General features: G+C 38.3%; 1 protein-coding gene across 5 annotated transcripts in view; it reads right to left on the minus strand.

The window, feature by feature from the left end:
- LOC126354960 (transmembrane protein 41A-like) overlaps positions 1 to 2,024 on the minus strand; it is a 56,489-nt gene extending 54,465 nt beyond the window's left edge. For 2 of the 5 annotated variants that reach the window (XM_050005046.1, XM_050005045.1), the window contains exon 1: positions 1,813 to 2,024. The gene's annotated coding sequence lies outside the window, so the exon portion shown is untranslated. Of the gene's footprint in view, positions 1 to 1,006; positions 1,142 to 1,243 lie in introns of those variants that run through there. The other 3 variants (XM_050005043.1, XM_050005042.1, XM_050005044.1) reach the window with 2 other exon arrangements.
- Positions 2,025 to 14,891: the final 12,867 nt, after the last annotated feature.

The raw sequence follows: 14,891 nt of genomic DNA on the forward strand, positions 1-14,891 counted from the left end.
CAAGAGTATTTGGTACGTACAATGGTCTTTATGGTGCTAGCTATGGAAAAATGTTCTAACAGTGGCAGACTTCAAAAGAACTTTGTAGTAATATTCTATTATTGATTTACAAGACTAAGCTATAAACTTTGTTTCAGATAAAGCACAGTTTAAAGAGAGTTTCAAAGGCATTTTGGTAGGCAGCTCCTTTTATTCTATATGGAATACCATAACAGGGACTGTTCGACCTTCTTAAGTAGAAATATGTGTAGAATGTCAGTTTTGACAGGACTTGGTAACAACTGTCAAGATTCGGTAGTTTGTGTACGATAAATTTATTAAAGTGCATAACACTGTTTCATTCTGACAATGTATTAAACCTGTACATCTTAGCAGTTCCCATTCACTGTAATGTAATATCTTGACAGCCTCCTGACAAAAGATCTGGGAAGTGAGTATTACATTCAAATGTTCTAGTTTATGCTCTTTGACATGTACCACACCCTTGAGAATCATCTCATTTTTGGGTTTATGGAATGAAACTGAATCTAATCTAATCTAATCTAATAAACCACAGTACCAGTTTCACTGGCGTTCAAACGTTCTTGAACTGGTTCATGAGAGCTATGTGTACATTACGGGATTTTCAATACGATCAATAGGCGCATATGTTAAGTTGAATAAAAGTTACGACAAATACAAATATGTATTTGAAAAGGTAACCCCTATTACATGCGAACTTAGGGGAAACGCTAGTGACACGGTATTGATCTGTACGCGAAGTTGAAACACGGTATTACGGATTCCGTTTGGGGGGGGGGGGGGGGGGGGGGGGAGGCTGGCGTCTTCGTTAAATTACTCATTGCCGAAGTTAGAAGCCTGAAAGCTAAAAAAAAATGTGATTGCGAACATCTAATCTTAAATACACTTTGAAATTATAAGATAATCTGCACGAGTGGTAACTTCCACCCTCCCAAATACTGGGTAATGCGTCAACTGTTAATATTTCATTTGCAGTCCTTGATACCTTTATTATAAAATGCAAAGTTTTTATTGACGTAGGTGGTATCCATCACATAGGAGTTTTTTAAGCAGACTTGCTAAGGAACGCGTATGATTAATAATGGCACAACAGATCTTATTATTTCGCAATACAGAGAAGAATGGAACGATTGCATTAGGGGGCAATGATACGATCCATCACCACAGATCACATGTAATCTGTTCAATACGCACCGTTGAAGTAATTGTGGTGTTAACTGACCTGTTAAGAAAGTAGTATTCGGTTAGTAAATACGAGTATCATATAGTTTATTGTCTTGGGTATATTCACTTGTTTGCTGTGAAATGTTAGTAATGGGACGCTTTGTAGAAAATGCCTGACAATACATGCTCGCCATCTAAACATTTAGTCATGTGGTTCTCAGCTGTCTTTCCATCTCTACGAACATAAAACAAAAAAATAAATTTGAGACAAGTGAAGTGTGATTCGGTGTCCACGATAAAGAGGTTCATTCGTGATGTATTCCCTAAAAGAATGCTTGGTAATCCGTTATAATTTTTTTTTGTTGAATAACAATCAAGTTCTTACCGTTCGTATTTTTTTTAAATACTTATTCATTAAAATCTTCATAATACATAGCCTTTAACAGGGAAGCAAATCAGTATTTGCGTGCAACGTTTTACGTAAGTATGAAACCAGAGGGAAGGATTTGTAATTGAATTTTTATAGCGGACGGAGCACGATACGTACAGAAGACATGGAATTATTTTAATATTTGACACTGTAAATGAATATGTTATTCAAATATGTGATACACACTGCAGACTTACAGAGGAGCATGACCGAGACACTAAGAGGTTACGTGACAACCGGTTTGTAGTTTATATGACGTTAAATACATTTATCTGAGTTTCAGAAATACATTGTATACCGATAGTTAACATGGTGTGAAATTTTGTCCACGAAGGGTGCTCATTTTAAGTGCAGTTACTATTGTGTATGTTATCACGCAGTCTTTCTGTGGTCTTGTTATTTTGAATAAAAATGTTGACTCAGCGTGATTTTTCTTTTTTTTTTTTTTTAATGCACAGTTCTTGTATTCAGTTTCTGTTTCCTAAACACTGCTTTGCTGTGAAGAGAATTTCTACAGAATGTATTGTAGCCTAGTTAATTGTTTCAACCCATAAAATCCTTAGTTGTACCTGAGAACTTTGAATTAAGGAATACGATGTAGTCCAACGTCAAAGGCTTTGCATACTCTCTGACGTGAAATTTTCATTTTTTACAACATATGGAATAATTTTTTCCATTGAAGCAATAGGCTGGTGTCGCCTGGAAATGTGCTCTGTTTATTTTCCCACCAGAATTACAGAGAAAAGCAGTATACTAATAGACAATATTTTTCAAGATGGCATAAATGGTTGTGCAGTAGTTAGTGGTCTCTCAGACATGATGCACAAGTACCCCTACTTGATAATGAATTTAAGTGTAATGAAGTGAAGTGGAATCACGAAAAAAAGAATAATTAAAGAGCAGTCAACAGACAGTTCCTAGACAGCCAAACCATATCTGTATAAAGTGATAGATGTCTGTCCCGAATTTAATGTGACAGTGGAAAATCCTGGACCTTGGCCCAGCAAGCCACCTTTTGCTATGTCCACTTCCACCTCCCTGATTGTTCTATACATATCAAACCTACAAACCACCACCAACACACACCTTTACATCTTGACCCATTCCACACTACAAAGTCAGATTTGCAGTAAAGTATTCTGATAGAGAAGCTTACAGCTTACATATTTGAGATCTTACTGGTAACTGATGTTCATTCTATCTACTTAAGAAGGTGGAAATTGTAGCACTAAGAAACATTGGGAGTGTACCCAATGAAACAGCATCTTCAGAATTAGGAATAATCACTACAGTGATTGGTATTTGATCCACTCTTCTTCCCATTGTATATAAATGATCTTTGCATCATTCACCCAAGAAGCAGAAATAGTTTTATTTGGTGGTGATACGAGTATTATAATAAACGCTAAGGTGTAACTTCAACACTTTAAAGTGTAAGGAAACAAATAACTTGATATCTATAAATCAGCTGTCGTGGAATTCTTTAAAATGTAATACACACAGTTCAGTGCTACACAAGGTCTGACCACACTGTGGAAAATTATGCATTATGGTAAAATTGACCACACCATTAGAACGCATCTTGGTAAAGCAGTAAATGAAATAGAATATTCTAAATTTTTAGTTGTGTATTATTGACATCATATTTGGGGGTAACTCGTCATTGAGGAATAATCAGTGTGACACAGAAAGGAGTAAGGTGTTGAGACAGAAAAATCTGTATTCATCTCACCATACAAACAATAAATAAGACTGAACTCAATACCAACTTGGTATGAATGTCACACTCACAAGTACATAGATTCTTTACAATTAACAACTTTCTGCATTCTACTACTTACGTAAGAATTCATTTATTGAAGAGCATTTTCTGTGAAGCCAAAGTATTTCAGTTTATTTAATAAAATCAGAGAGTGTCTAAAAGCTTTTGACAAATCTGAAAGTCTGCTGTGAAACAGTGGATCCTGAAAACATTGCTCATGTGAAACCCAGCTTTCACTTTTTTCACATGATATCCTAAAAGACATGGATAAAGGCAGTCAGATAGGTGTAGCACTCCTTGATTTCCAAAAAGCATTTGGTTCAATACCACACCTATGTTTATCATCAGAAGTACGTGTCTATGGGGTATCAATCGAAATTGGTCACTGGTTTGAAGATATCTTGGTAGGGAGACTGCAGCATGTTATCTTGGAAAGAGGACTCATTGGCAGATGTAGAAATAACATTGGGTGTGTGCAAGGGAACTGTGTTAAGACACTTGCCTTTCATGCTGTTTATTATTGACCTTGCAGAGTAACCTCCAACTTTTCACAGATGATGCAGTTATCTGTCATGAAGTAATGCCTGAAAAAAGCTGCACAAATGTCCAGCCAGATCTTGATAATATTTCAAAGTGGTTCAAAGATGAGCTTATTATAAATGTTCAAAAATATAAAATTGTGCACTTAAAAAAAAGTATCCTATGACTAAAGAATCAGTGAGCCTGTAGTGGTCAACTCATACGGATACCTTGCTATTACACTTGGTACAGATGTCACATAGGACAATCACATAGGCTCAGTCACTGGTAAAGCACATGGCAGACTTCAGTTTATTGGTAGAATGCTTTGAAATGCAATCAGCCTACAAAGGAGATTGCTTATGAATCATTTGTGCACCCATCCTAGAATATTGCTTAAATATGTAAAACCTATATTGTATAGGCCTAACAGAAGATACTGAGATACTACATGTATACAGAGGAGGACAGCACGAATTGTCACAGGTTTGTTTATTCCATGGGAGAGTGTTACACAAATTTGAAGAAATTGAACTGGGCAGCAACTTGAAGACAGAGGCATATTACCTCAAGGAATTGAACTAATGAAGTTCAACAACTGGCTTTAATTGATTGACTCGAGGAATATATTACAACATTTATGTACTGCTCCCATTAGGATTGTGAGGACAAGATTGGATTAATTACAGTGAACACAGAGGCATGTAAACACTCATTCTTCCCATACTTCATATGTGAATGGAATAGGAAGAAGCCCTGATAAGAGGTACAATGGAAAATACGCTCTGCCACGCACTTGACAGTGGTTTGCAGAGTATGGATGTAGGGGTGAAGATGATTAGTTTTATAGTTGCTTAATGCAGCACACTATCACTAAAGATTTTGTTTTCTTCAAAGTAGTTTACAGTTTGTTTATTCATTACAGCTTTAATTTGACACAGGCCTGTAATTGTCACAACCTGAGGGGTATCCTTTCATATGAACTGGAGTAACTTTCACACACTTCAGTATTATTGAGAGCTGCACTACCAGTACATGTGAGTTCATTACACGTGTTAGTTCTCCTAGACGAAGTGATCCATGTTTTAACATTACTGTATTCGGCGCCCAAGTATCACTACTGAAGTTCGTCTTTTTCAACAAAGTTAAAAATATCTTGCCCTTCAGTCAATCTAAAACTGAATACACCTAACTAAATTTGCCAAATTTTCCAAAAATACTTGTGGTAAGTTACTGTGTTGTGAGTGTTTCCCGTACCTTGTCAATACAGAAAATATTGAAATTTATTATTCAGGTCACCAAATCCGATTGGTGAACCCCCTTTGCTGTTATGTTCACTATTAATAATCTTCAGCCTGACTCTCATATTTTCAGGTGTATTATTGCAGCATTCTTTTTTGCATCCTGTTCCTTTTAAAACATGACCATCTTTTCTTTTCAATTATGAACATTTTCTTTACCACATCTGATCCCACAGTTCTATACCAATTATAACACTGATGCCACATTCTCTTAATCTTCAAGACTCCTCATAACACACATTATTAAACCATCTTGTCCTTTCCTCACCACATATTTTACAGGGAGAGGACATGTTAACAATTCTGAACAGAATGGCTTTATGATCATCAACTTTCTTGTCAGTGGAATGTTATCAATATTTTTGCAACCAGTTACAACTATAAATGAAATTTAAATCTATTATGTGTCTGCTCTTTTACCACATATATATTTGTTCTTGGGAAATAGAAGATGAGCACAAAGTCTTGCCCTGATTGTAACAATTTGTTGCAGAATAACCGTTTGACATAATAATTTACATTTGATGCTGTTACATAGGTTAGTGTTACTATTTTTTTTAAAGACCACTTACATAAGTAAACCTCAACGTGTGCTCCCTTGGTAGCTTGGAGAATGTCGAGGTGGTATTCCAGATTTCGCCAGGTGTTTTGTAATGTATTCTGTCACAGTAACCACAGCAGCTTGTATCCTAGCCTTCAGTTCATCGACATCACCAACTGGTGTGATTAAGACTCTGTCCTTGATATAGCCCCAGAAAAAAAAGTCAAGGGGTGTAATGTTTGGCTCGGTGGATTGGAAGGAAGAGTCCAACACCCTGGCCACCCCTCTATCCAGACATTACGCCCCTTGACTTTTTTTTTGGGAGGGGGAGGGGGCTGTCTCAGGGACAGAGTCTTCGTCACACCAGTTGCTGACATCGATGAACTGAAGGCAAAGATACTAGCTGCTGTGGGTACTGTGACAGAACACATGTTACAAAACACCTGGCGACAAATGGAATACCGCCTTGACATTCTCCGAGCTACCAGGGGAGCACACGTTGAGGTTTACTAATGTAAGTGGTCTTAAAAACTAGTACCACTAACCTATGTAACGGCATAAAATGTAACTTATTGTGTCAAACGGTTATTGTGTTATAAATTTTTATCATCAAAGCAAGACTTTGTGCTCACTCTGTATATTTTGTTAGTTGTAGCATTTATTGTATGGTTGGTTCTAAGAACTAATGTCCAGTGATCAGATGCACAAGTCTTTAATTGTATATCATTTGAGATATTTTAATTCGAGTAAGGAAGCGATATTATACACACATTACTTGTGTCTTTGGCTAATAGTTGTAATGTAAATGCCAAAAGAATTCAATAAACTGTACTGTCCAGTCACATTAATATGACAACCTATCAATTAATGACCTTTTGCAGCACAGACTGCTGGGAGATGTGCAGGAAGAGTGTCATTGAGATTATGGGAAGTGCTGACAGGGATGTAAAGCCATGCTGACTCCAGTGCCATGGCCGGCTGTGCTAGATTTCTGGGTTGAGGATCCATGGTGCAAACAGCCCGATCGAGGTAGTCCCACAGATTCTTGTTAGAGTTTGAATCTGGGGAGTGGAGTGACCAGGGTAGTATGGTAAACTCATCCGTGTACTCTTTGAACCATGCACATGTGCTGCGAGCTGTGTGACACATTGCATTGTCCTGCTGGTAAATGGCATCATGACGAGGAAAAACAAACTCCATGTAAGTGTGAACGTGGACCGCAAGGGTACCTGCATACTTGTGTTGATCCATTGTGCTTTCCAGAATGACGAGATCACCTAGGGACTGCCCTCTAGCCCAGATCCTTCACATGATTATTGCATTGTGTTTGCTTTCAGATGTACATGCCAACTGCCATGTGTCTGATGATTTCGTCTGAAAAGGCCACTTGTTGCCAGCAGTTGACACCTCGTTGTGCTATTGGCATGCAAATTCCAGTCTCCATATCCGATGAACAGCAACCAGTATGAGTGCACAAACCAGGCACCTGCTACAGAGGTACTTACACAGCAAGGCTCACTGAACAGTCATTGAAGAGACAGTGTTGATGGTCCCTTGGTTCATCTGGGCAGTTAGTTGCTCAATAGTTGCCGTCAGCTTGCCTGTATACATCTCCACAGCCGTCATTGACACTTGTTATCTATGGCCCATGATGTACCACAATTTCTTCAGCTGATTTTGGATGATACCATTTTGCCATCAATGGCGTACTTCAACCACAGTGGCACACAAACAGTTCACAAACTTAACTGTTCGGAAAAGCTTCCATCATTGACCCAAAATCCAGTGATCATGTCCTTCTGGATGTCAGATAAATAGCTGCATTATGACAATGATTGCACTATTTTCCACATCTTCCCAACACTTTATATACATTCCACTACTAACTTTGCCATCTGTGAGTGGTTTTTGCTTGTTGGCATCAAACATATGCAGTGGTCACATTAATGTGACTGCACTGTGTGTGTGCATATGAGCTATATTAGTTGACAGATGGAGATTAAAATAGAAATTGGCATAAATAATCCTCCTATATCTACAAGGTGGTTCAAATGATGGATTTTAACCCATCCCCTCAGAAGCACGTTATTCACCGGCTTGAAATTTATTGGATACCCACTGCAATACACACAACATATTAATTAATGGCTCCATAAATAACAGTGATTCCTTTTGTAAATTCAGTTTGAGGATCAGATCACTTCCAAATCTCCCAATTCATGGTACGCACAGAGCGGAGACAATGATTTCTGACCAGAGTACTGTAGGAGAACAGGGTGTGGGCAATGTTCTTCTGTGTGATGAATGATGCCCTCTTCAAAGTCAAGACCGCAGCATATCAATGAAGCACCACAGCCAACCCTCCTAGTTTTGAGCATAGCAATTTCTCGCAGCCATTGTTGCAGTCAGACAAAGGTGTTGTGTGAAGTCACAACTGCAGCAGGCACCGACAACAATTCTCCCTTCTCAGCAGGTGTGCATACTGTGAAGTGTGAGATTTGAAAGTGATCCCATCTTCATACTGTTTTTACATCCATGGGTTCCTTATCAAAATTTCATCTGCTGTGTCCCCTCAACAACACTAAGAAGCCTGTGACAGAAATTTTGAATTACCATGTATAATTTCAATCATGAACAATGCATTTCAGAAGTGTTGCAGTGCAGTGTAGGAGCAGTAGAAACTCTTAAGAGAAATAACTGTTTTATTAGGCCAGACAAAGTTTGTCACTTGAAGTACTTTATACTTCTCTTTATGCCATGAACTCATAAATTTGAACAAATTTTTGCCTCTGTTGCAAGGTGAAAGTACCATGAAAGAGGCAGAAGGGAAAAATCAGTGTTTATAAACATCAATGAATAAGAAAAAAAAATGCAAAAACAGAATTCAAGAAAGGGAAACAATCATATTTTCTAATAGTCATGGAAAGGGGGACTTGCTGCCTACATGCAAAATAAAGGTGCCTGATTAAAACCAAGGAGAATCACGAAACCATGAGCTCTATTATACAAAATACTGAAGGACTGTAAAAATGGAATGAGTTCAGAATGCAACTACATGACTGTAAGAGCATCAAATGACGATTACCACAATGTAAGTGTACATGATGGAGGAGTTCTAGAACATATGCTACAGGGGAGGCCATGAGTGAATTTCCTTGTGGTAAGCATCTCTCAAAAACATGATCCAATTGAATCGTCATGAACCAACAGAATTACAACTGGTAGGAGGTTCAAGAAAGTATATAGTACCGTGCTAAATGCAGTGTTATCTGCATTATGTCTTCAATGAGGAATCATTTTACAAAGTATGGGCTACATAGGAATAGGAAAGGAAAAGTATTTTGAAGAAATCTTAAAAGTAGTGCTTGATTTGTGACTGTACCTGCTGGTACGCCATTCTGGTACCTCTGGAAAAAATTTCATGAAAATAACATTTTAAGACGTCTAAATTTATTTATTTATTTATTACAAATCAAACACTGACTGAAAGTAATCAGTGAAAATACTGTTAAAAAGTCCCTAACCATATAGCTGCAAGCACATTCAGCCCTAATTTTATTACCAGCCAGTGATCTGGATTTCACTCCAGAAAAGTCTGTGTCAGCAGTCAGTTAGGAGGGGTAGAGAGATCACAAAGTAAAAAATGGCTAGAAGAGAACACAGATAAGCAGCAACAAAACAAGTACTGACAGCATCCACAAAGATAGGAAAGGAAATTGTATTTACTGGTGCAGAGAGAATTGTATCTATAGGAGGAAGGAATATAATACCATCAGTGCAAGAGGACACTGCTAAACAGCAGCAGATGAAACAATGACATTGGTAATATCAGAAGAGGACCTACTCCTATAATGGTAGATGTGGCTGTTAGTGAAATGGGCTTAAAGAAGGAAATAATTACACCAGAAACAAAGGCAACATTCACAGCAGCAACTGAACCAATAGTATGAGAAGCATACACAGAAGAAACAACACCTGCTGCTGAAAATGGAGGCATCACTCAGTAGGGAAAAGGAAGACATTGCTTCCTGTATGCCTAAAAGATTCTTTACTGACAGGAGAAAAGAAGAAAAATCCAGGGTAAGTAGTGATGAAAAGTTGACTGTCTAACAATTATCTACCAAAATATTCATTCAGTGAGTAATAAAATCCAGCAAATTTGAAGTAGAAGACCATTCATCATATATCTCAGAGTATGCATTACCAAGCATTGGTATACGGAAGCAGAAATAGCGAGTGTGGCATTAACCTGTTATGGAAGACCATTTTCTCTTGTAGAACATTCCCAAAAGGTGGAGGCTCCAGAGGTTATGTAAAAAAGATTTACAGTTTACATTCAGACCTAACTTCTGTTCCTGTGGTCCAGACTGACATTCGGCTTGATGGCTGATTGCAGCCATCATTAAGGCATTTCCCATTTACAGCTGCTCCCATCAGCCAGTGTGCCAAATGTTAGTTTGGACTTCATGAGTACACAGTGAAGATAAACATTATTAAATCTCTGGAAGAAATGAATGGGACAGAAACAGAATTTACCATACTATGTGTGTATAGATCACCTAGTGGCAATTTTGTTGGTCTTCTTAAGTAAATTAACCCAAGCTCTAGATATGGTGTGTAATTGATAGTTATTTTATGTGAGAATATGAATGTAGACACAGAAGTGTGAAGTTACTGACACTTTCCTGAACATTGTCATAGCTTTGGTACCCCACAACTGGCCAATAGTGCAACAAGAAAACTGAAACAGTGGTATTGACATTAGATCCCTTAATAACTGACACATAAAACCAAGTTTAACATAACTGTCAAAGATCTAATGCTTTCTGACCATTTCTGCCAAGTTGTTAATCTTAATTGAAGCACAGAAAAATCTCACAGGAGGAAGGTTTACAAAAGGGTTTTCCAAATAAAAAATGTATGGCTTTGCAAAGCATACACATCACCAGATCTGAGAGGATGTGTATGCTGAAGAAAAGTAGAGGCTAAGTACTGTGAAGTTTCACCACTGTTTAAAGTAAAATTTAAGAAAAAATTAACAAAACCGTTATGTTCTGTTGAAAATACAAAATATAGTATGTGGGTCACCGGGGGACTTGTGAAATCCTCCCAAACCCTAACATAACTTACCTCTCTAAAAATAAATCAAAATCGTACAGATTACCATCAAAAAGACAAATGAATATAAGAAGGTGTTGCCAGCAGCAAAGAAAGCCATGAACATCAGACTGAAATGCAAGTCAGAAAATAAAAGCAAAGCTCTTTGGACAGTTGTAAGACAGTACACATGGAAGTAGCAATCATCATCATCACAACAGCTCTGTGAGCCTTGTCCTTCTGCCGAAGGTTATTCCATTCTTCCCTTTTTAATGCCGAGAAGTACTCCAATTATGAATTCCAAGTTTCCATGTGTCCTCTCTGAAACCTTGCTCCAACCTTCCAATTCTCCTAGTTCCTTTAGGCACTGTGCTGAATATATTCTTAATCATTCTGTCATTTGCTCATAGTACATTTTTTGACTGTCCCAGCCTTGCAATCTTAATGTCCTGACCATGTCTGTTTCGTTATGCAGTTCATATAATTCATAGTTGAATCTCACCCCTCAGACACCACTTTCTTCCAGTGGCCCAAGAATTTGTCTCAAAATCTTTCTTTCAAATTGACCAGTGCTTTTCATCAAATTTTGTTGCTGTCCATGTTTCAACACTGTATGTTAGCACCTTAGCCTTATTGAAACGTTATACATAATAACTCAAGTTTTCCTGAACAGGAACTTAGATTTAAGATGTTACCTGAGGCCATGGTAGCACTTGTTGGTGGACAATATTCATTTTTGGATCCGAGTGCTGACAGTTTACTTCTGGTCCAATGTAAGTGAAACTATGGATGACATCAAACTTTTATGGACCAATTTCTATGGGTGGGGGCTCATTTGGATAACCTTTCTTTGTTACAGACATATACTTAGTTTTTACTTCATTTATCTGTTGGTTCATATTTCTAGAAGCTCTCTCAACAAGACTTAAAAAACAAGCAATAAGTAAATTGTATCGAAGAGTACATCACACATATTGTAGTGATCTGTTAAACAATTTTGTAATTGTTATACATCTTCCTATTTCATTACTTTTTAGTAGTGTTGTACCGAGTAATAAAAATTGGTTTCAGACAAACTGTGACTCATAACTATAGCCCAAAGCAAAAATAAGAATTTTCCTATTTGTCCATGGTTCAGAGTGGACTTCTGTATCCAGATGCTTTGTGAAGTTTTCTGTAGACAAGACACTGAAAATTCCTCATATCCAAAAGGAAATTAAAAACATGTATTATTACCAAAATTGTTTACAAATTATGTTACTTAGACCTGAATTTTGAAAATTAATGTCAGCTACAGAATGAGTAGTTACACTCATTGTAAAAAGGGACTCTTGTTACAACGTATAAATTAGAACTTGTTCTTTGCCAATATAATTAGTGTACTGGTGTAAATATTGGTAGGCAAATGACTGTTATTGGTGTAACTGGCCCAGCAGCTGTTTCTAAGATGATGGTATTGCTAAATTTTGGCTAGCATCATTGTACATTCCACTCTTTCATGTTAATAGAGTTTCTTCTTCCCTCCAGGCCATTTAATTGTAAAGAGGTTATCTTCTAGTTGAAGAGCTAGGTGACTGACCCTCCTGGATAGCCTCCTGCATTAATGTTCCATTTCTGGAATTTGGAGAGGTGAGCCAGCCCTGAATTGAATCCACTTCATGAATTAATGATGAGAGCTGGTGGGCTGGCCACTCTCGATGTGTTTTTAGGTAGTTTCCCCACACCCAACTAGGTAGATATTAATCTGGTACCCACATTCTGCTTCAGTTGCATACTATACAAACATTTAGAAAATGTTCTCACACTTGACATGACATTCAATGTAGACACAGACAGTTGGGTTACATAGATTCCATCCCCAAGGGAGTAGTGGTGACAGGAAGGGCATCTGACCACCCACTGCCACTAATATTTTCTCATCTACATTTAAAAATTCTGATTCCGTAGAAAAACTGCAAAAGGCGAGGAGGACTGCTGGGTGTCTTCTGCTTTTCGTGTTGGTACCAACACGATATTTTCCTGTTGATGACTACTTCAATATACATTATGTTAGGTTTCAGATTATTTCTGATGCTTTCTCTCAATGTGATATTCAACATCTGTTATAAAACAAGTCCAAAGTAGAAAATTACTGGCAGGATACGTGAATGAGTGAATGCTGTTGAATCTTCTCAACAGATGAGGATCATTTATCAGATGGTAGTGGCCTGATCTTGGTCTTAATTGGTAATACAATGAGGTGACAAAAGTTATCGAATACCTCCTAATATCATCTCGGACCACATTTAGCTCAGCGTAGTGCAGCAACGCAATGTGTTATGGACTCGACAATTTGTTGGAAGCCCTGCAGGAATACTGAGCCATGATGTGTCTGCAGCCATTCATAGCTGATGGTGTTCCTGGTGCAGGATTTTGTGCATGAACAGACTTCCTGATTACGCCCCACAAATGTTTGATGAGATTCATCTCGGGTTATGTGGTTGGCCGAATTATTCGCTTGAATTGTCCAGAATGTTCTTCAAATCAATTCTAAACAATTGTGGCCTGGTGGCATGTTTGTGAACAATAAGTCCATGAATGCCTGCAAATGGTCTCCAAGAAGTCAAATATAATCATTTCCAGTCAACGATCAGTTCAGTTGGACTTAACCTCTCCCTTAAGTGAAGACCATGAGCCACTGTGTTGTCCGTGGTGAGAGGTAATGCCCTTTATTTGATATTCTTGGCACACTCTTGACACTGTGGATCTGAGAATATTGAATTCCTTAACAATTTCCAAAATGGAATGCCCTATGCATCTAGCTCCAGCTAACATTCTGCATTCAAAGTCTGTTAGTTCCCGTCTTGTGGCCATTATCATGTTGGAAACCTTTTCACGTGAATTACTTGAGTACAAATGATAGCTCTGCCAGTGCACTGCCCTTTCGTACCTTGTGTGCACAACACTACCACCGTCTGTTCATGTGCCTATCGCTATCCCATGATTTTTGTCACCTCAGGGTATATCTGCCACATTGGATTGTTGACATACCCCAAAATGTTTAGTTCACATCATTACCACATGATCTACCACTTAGCAGGAAAATGAAATTGTGCAGAGGGGACAGTGCGCAAAATCATAATATCCACTCTACTAGCTTCCCTGACTCTCACATTGAATGCACAAAACCCTATGTACCATTGTGCCCTAGTATTCACTAAATATTTACTATCCCTTAACACCTTCCTATTTGGTGCCTCTTATACAGCCAATACTGGGCCTGGACTGGAATGGTACTTCCACAATTTCACAAAGAACTAACCATACCTAAATATAGGCTGTAACTTGGATCACCGCTCCCAGACATTTTTGAGCTTCTGCCAGCTGACCCCCCACCCCGCCCACCCCCTTGAGAGGATCCATGTACCAGTTCTGTGCATGTGTCTAGTGTAATTATATCGCCAAATGTGACATTTATCAAAGTGTTTGCGCATTGTGTATCTGAGCTGCGATTTGGGAACCAGTCTGGTATTTACTTAGCTGGATCTAGAAAGCTGCCTAGAAGACACATCCAGACTGGGCAGTTACACCAACCACTACTGTTAATAAGTGAAGCACATTCGATCTGGGACCGCTGTACCTCCACATGTCCTCGAAGCAGAAGCTTTGAACACTCTCGGCTACCGAGGTAGGCATTATCCCTTAATTGTACATAAGTAATTGTGATTCTTTTTAAACTTGCTATTCCTGCAAGTTGTATTTGCCTTATTAGTTTGAGGAGCTTTCTGTTGTGATGATTTCTTACTTAATCACTCTGTTGGTTTTAGAATCTCTCAAGTTTCAGGGAGTTGGAATCTCAAGTCACTTTCATCAAGGGGGAGGGCAGGGAAAGGAGACAGCTAAGCAACTGGGTGTTTCTCCTTGCTTTCCCTCAGTATATGTAAGAACAAAAGAAAGTAATTATCCTTGGTGACAACCATGGTTGGAGCACCTCCTCATGAACAATTTGTTGATGGGAGATGAAAGCCTAGCCTTCCTCCTCCTCCTCCTCCTCCTCCTCCTCCTCCTCAAATAATT

The sequence above is a fragment of the Schistocerca gregaria genome, chromosome 3 (assembly GCF_023897955.1).
Source record: "Schistocerca gregaria isolate iqSchGreg1 chromosome 3, iqSchGreg1.2, whole genome shotgun sequence".
Taxonomy (NCBI): domain Eukaryota; kingdom Metazoa; phylum Arthropoda; class Insecta; order Orthoptera; family Acrididae; genus Schistocerca; species Schistocerca gregaria.